This window comes from Malus sylvestris, chromosome 14, assembly GCF_916048215.2.
Source record: "Malus sylvestris chromosome 14, drMalSylv7.2, whole genome shotgun sequence".
NCBI lineage: Eukaryota > Viridiplantae > Streptophyta > Magnoliopsida > Rosales > Rosaceae > Malus > Malus sylvestris.
In genome coordinates this window covers 17,467,305-17,472,961 of record NC_062273.1, presented here as the reverse complement: position 1 = coordinate 17,472,961, position 5,657 = coordinate 17,467,305, and the positions used below count along the sequence as shown (strand labels likewise).

The following is a 5,657-nucleotide window of genomic DNA, read 5'->3' as shown; positions in this document are numbered from 1 at the left end:
CACTACCATTCATCGATCAAATGCTAGAAAGGTTAGCCGGTCATTCTTTTTATTGTTTTCTTGACGGTTATTCGGGATATAATCAAATTGTCATAGCTCCGGAAGACCAAGAAAAGACCACCTTCACGTGCCCATTTGGTACTTTTGCTTACCGCCGCATGCCATTCGGTTTATGCAATGCACCGGCCACGTTCCAACGATGCATGGTAAGTATTTTTTCAGATTTTATTGAGAAGATTATTGAGGTATTCATGGATGATTTTAGTGTCTTTGGCTATTCGTTTGATGGTTGCTTGGAAAATCTCACATTAATCTTAAAACGATGCATGGAAACTAACCTCATTTTAAATTGGGAAAAGTGTCACTTTATGGTAAAACAAGGCATAGTTTTAGGGCATATTATCTCTGAAAACGGCATTGAGGTGGATAAATCCAAAATAGATCTAGTACGTCACTTACCCTCTCTGACTTCGGTTAGAGAGGTTCGTTCGTTTCTTGGTCATGCAGGATTTTATCGTAGGTTTATCAAAGATTTTTCGAAGATAGCACAACCTCTGTGCCGTCTCCTACAAAAAGAAGTGGCGTTTGAATTCACCAAAGAGTGCACGGCATCATTCAATCAACTCAAGGAGTTGTTAACCACGGCACCCATCATTGTTCCACCAGATTGGAGCCTACCTTTCGAGCTTATGTGCGATGCGTCCGACTACGCTTTAGGGGCTATTTTGGGACAAAGGAAGGACAAAAAGCCACACGTCATCTACTATGCCTCACGGACGTTGAATGATGCACAATTGAACTATTCCACTACAGAAAAAGAACTTCTTGCCGTTGTTTTTGCTTTGGATAAGTTTAGATCATATCTAATTGGTACTAAAGTAATTGTTTTCACTGACCATGCAGCATTGAAGTACTTGCTCACCAAAAAGGAGGCCAAGCCAAGGCTAATTCGGTGGATGTTGCTACTTCAAGAGTTCGACATAGAGATTCGTGACAAGAAGGGAAGTGAGAATGTAGTGGCTGACCACTTGAGCCGAATGGTGCATAATGAGGAGGCTTTGCCGATTTTGGAGACATTCCCCGATGAACAATTGATGTCCATAAAGGTTAGTGAGCCTTGGTATGCTGATTTGGTGAACTTTTTGGTGACAAAACGAATTCCAAGCACTTACACTAGGCACCAACGTGATAAACTTAGGCATGATGCACGGTTTTATGTGTGGGATGATCCATATTTGTGGAAATTTTGCCCAGATCAAATTGTTCGTCGTTGTGTGCTTGATTCTGAATTTCGTTCAATTTTAAGTTTTTGTCACACATATGCATGTGGTGGGCACTTTGGCACACAAAGAACTGCCCTTAAGGTATTACAATGTGGATTTTATTGGCCTAGTATTTTTAAGGATGCTAGAACTTTTTGCTTAACATGTGATAAATGCCAACGAATGGGTAACATTGGTGCTAGGGACCAAATGCCGCAGGTTTCTATCCTAAATGTTGAAATTTTCGATGTTTGGGGTATTGATTTTATGGGTCCCTTTCCTTCTTCGTATGGTTTTATATATATTTTGCTTGCAGTTGATTATGTGTCAAAGTGGGTGGAAGCAAAGGCCACCCGGACTAATGATTCTAAAGTGGTTGCAGATTTTATTAGAACTAACATTTTTGCAAGGTTTGGCATGCCACGAGTGATCATTAGTGATGGAGGGTCACACTTTTGCAACCGGACCATTGAGGCGTTATTGAGGAAATACAATGTCAATCATAAGGTTTCTACGCCTTATCATCCTCAAACTAATGGTCAAGCCGAGGTTTCCAACCGTGAGATCAAGCAAATCCTAGAGAAGACCGTTGGGCCAACGAGGAGGGATTGGAGTTTACGGTTAGATGATGCACTTTGGGCGTATCGTACGGCGTACAAGACACCCATTGGAATGTCCCCATTTCGGCTTGTCTATGGCAAACCGTGCCATCTCCCCGTTGAGTTGGAGCACAAAGCTCATTGGGCCGTCAAGAAGTTTAACATGAACCTCGATGAAGCGGGAAGTCACCGGAAGTTCCAATTGAATGAGCTTGATGAGATACGGCACGAGGCATACGAGAACGCAAGCATTTACAAGGAAAAGACCAAGGCGTTCCATGATAAGATGATTAGAGGCAAAACGTTCGCAATTGGGCAGAAAGTGCTATTGTTCAATTCCCGTTTACGTTTGTTTCCCGGTAAGTTACGTTCCAAGTGGATTGGACCTTTTGTTATTACTAATGTTTTTGTTCATGGTGCAGTCCAAATCCAAAGCTTGAAAACGGGACACGAATTCAAGGTGAACGGGCATCGTTTGAAGCCGTACTACGAGAACTTTGAGGAGCATACCGTGGATGACATTCCCTTGCATGCCGTGGACTCCATTGAGGAGTGAATGGGTTCTTCGTCCGGCTGTACGACGTTAAAGCAAGCGCTACTTGGGAGGCAACCCATGCATGCAACAAAGGAAGACCTAGAGAGCACTCTAAATTCCAGATTTGCGTTCCTAAACCCTTCCCTTTGTTGTTGTTTTCATTTATGCCATGTTAAATTGCTTAGTTGCTGTTTTGTTTGTTTGTTTGTTATTTGTGTTAGTATATGCTTGAAACATTGAGGACAATGTTTGATTTAAGTGTGGGGGGGGTAACCAAAGTGTTTTGATGCAAATTCGTAGGGTTTTCTCACTCATAATTTCTAATGTTGTTTTTCATTGTTTTTAAGCCTTTTTTTAAGCTGTTTTGTTGTGTTTTAGTGTGTTTTGAGTCAAAAATCCGAAAATCCCATAAAAATTTGAAAAAATTGTTTTAAAAACCCAAAAAGAGTTGTTTTTGTGTGTTTGTTTGTGTCTTAGGGTACCTTCCAACACAATGATGAGGATTCGGTTTGTAATTGCATGACGGTTAAATAAAGTTATAAACATGGATAAAAGTTTGATTTACTCTTTGGTTTATGCTTGGTTGTGGTTATAACTTATGAATTCACATGTAATCATAAAGGAAAAATTAGTTTTTGTAACATGCTTGAAGGAAGGAACTCAAATTAATGCTACAACCTTGTGAGACTTGAGCCTAAACGTTTATTTGGAGAGTCAAAATCTGTGCATTCTTTGTTTTCTAAAGTCGTTGCATGATCTCATTATTCTTTGCTTGGTTGCTACTTAGAAGGCGTTTTATCATTTAGTTCCAAACACTAGAACTCATGCCCATTTCATTCAAAGCATGTTATTGATTAGCATAACACATATTCAAGATAAAATTGTGTAGTGACCACCACCTTAGCCAAAAAGCCATGAATCCCTATGTCATTATGTTTTGTAGGTGTTAACCCCATTGAGCCTTGTTTAGCCTTTTCTTTGTTAACCCACATTACCCTCACCTAGCCTAGATTAGGATTATCCATACCCTCGTTCTTAAAGTATAGTAAGCATGATTCAAATTGAATTCCTTTGTGGCAGAAACCAAGTGTGGGGGAAGTTTTTATTTTGTCAATTGTGTGCCATAGGCACGGGTAGAAAGAAAAGTAAAGAAAAAAGTACGAAAAGTATGAAAAAAAAAGAGTTGAAAAGATGTGAAAAAGTGTTCCAAAGTATTGTTTGTTGAAGTAAGGGTCCAAAACAATGAATTCAACCCTAAGGAGTAGTCTAAGTCTTCCCCTTGTGTTTTAAAGTTAATTTCTGCAATCTAAGTGAATTCTAAGTCTTAATTTCATTACTTTGCGTACTAATGCTTGAAGAACGTTTGTTTTCCTTATCCTTTCTTTGTTAACCAATACCCCAAGCCCCGTTGCAACCCTTAACTTCTATCTTGAGTGTTATGTGTTTCAATTTGTGGAGTTTGAATTTGGTATGAGCATATGGTGTCACTAGTTCTCGCATCTAAGTAGTAGCATTCCATTCATGAGATCATATCTAAACATGCTTGTTAACTCCGGAAATTGCGTTCTTTGTGATACATATATGTGAGCATATCTTGTAAGGATTGAGGGAATTCTCTAAGGCATGTTACTACATTCAAAACATTGTTTTAATTGGTTAATTGTGAACTAGTAAGTAGTGACTATGATTAAGTATGTGCTTAAGTGTTAAATTAACTCAAATCTGTGGGAATGATAATCTTTAACTTGTCATGTGCATTGGAAATCCCTGAGGCAAACGTTGGAAGGTTTAGGTTATGTTTGTTGGTTTTGTTTTGTTTTATTTCTTTGTTTTGCTCGAGGACTAGCAAAAACTAAGTGTGGGGGAATTTGATAGGAGCATGTTTATGCGACTTAATTGGCTTGTTCTCATACATTTATGTTGTTTTTCCTTAGTTAGTTTAGTGTTTAAAGTTATTTTCGTGCAATTTCAGGTTTTAGTGTCAAAGTATGCAAAAAGAAGCAATTTGGAACATTCTAGAGCATTTTTGGGCCAAGATTGGATTGTGCAAGCATGGAGGCATGAGGATGGACGAATTTGAAGACAAAAGAGGCTATGAACATGCTAAAAATCTGGTGAAACAAATACAAGTTGCAAGAAGGGATAAATTTCTAGAAGGATTGACCAAAACTTCACTCAAAACCAAGAAATTCTTCAATGTCGTGGGCATTGATTCACTTTCACCAGAAATTTGAGTGATGATGCAATGCTTAAATCACCATGACATGTGAGTGGATGATGCAATGCTTAAATCACCATGACATGTGAGTGGATGATGCAATGCTTAACTCACCATGACATGTGAATGGATGACTCAATACCTAACCCACCAACAATTCCCACTCTTTGCCTTGCTCACCTACTCAATTCCACCATAATTTTGTGTTAAACAAGTCCATCCTTTTCCTATAAATACCATGGCAGCAACCTCATTCAAATCATCCAGAAACTAATCATTCTCTAAGCCTTTCCTTGCCTCTCCCTACATATCTAAACTCCTTCCCATCCATTCCTCCACATAACCAACCCTTCAAAACATCACTCCAACCTTGTGTTGCAACAAAGAAGAAGAGGAAAGTTCTTGTACGTGCTTGCTATCCAACATGGATCGTTGGAACGTTTAGGTGTTTTCTTTCTTTTGTTTTCAATGTATAATTCTGTTTATCTTTGTTTTGTGAACATGAGGAACTAAACCCCTATTTAGTTAGGGGGAAGTTTGAAGCCATGAACATGCTTGTGATATGAATTGATTTCTTCCAATTGTGATTTGATAAGTTGTGATTGCAATTCAATTATCTATTTTCTTCATAACTGATTCTTGTATGTTTATTAAGGATGCATACTTAGTTTTCATACATAAATTAGATGCTAGAATATAAATGAGTTTCACCTAATTGTTACAAGTTTATATTCATGAGTAGTGAAGGTTGCTTGTCACAATCGCGTTAATTGAATTCTTGGCAAACGTATCATGCATTCATAGTTACAATTGCTTCATCAACACTTATGATTTTCATTGAACGTAATGATCTCTAATTGTATCTCTATTATGCATTCATATAGGGGACTTTTAGAGAATAATTTGGATTGTCGCATGCATTCATCCAATTCAATAAATAAAGGAAAATCTGAGGGTTAATTTGTGCATCACGGTCAATCTGGGGTGTTGAGCATCATAGTTTATTGAAAAGCAATTGGAAATCAATTCATGTACAAGTGTGT

General features: G+C 38.2%; 1 long non-coding RNA gene across 1 annotated transcript; it reads left to right on the top strand.

Moving 5' to 3' along the window:
• The first annotated feature begins 3,986 nt into the window (after positions 1-3,986).
• On the top strand, positions 3,987-5,246 carry LOC126600232 (uncharacterized). Its single transcript, XR_007615387.1, has 2 exons — positions 3,987-4,630; positions 4,705-5,246. It is a non-coding gene; the product is annotated as an uncharacterized LOC126600232 (long non-coding RNA).
• Positions 5,247-5,657: the final 411 nt, after the last annotated feature.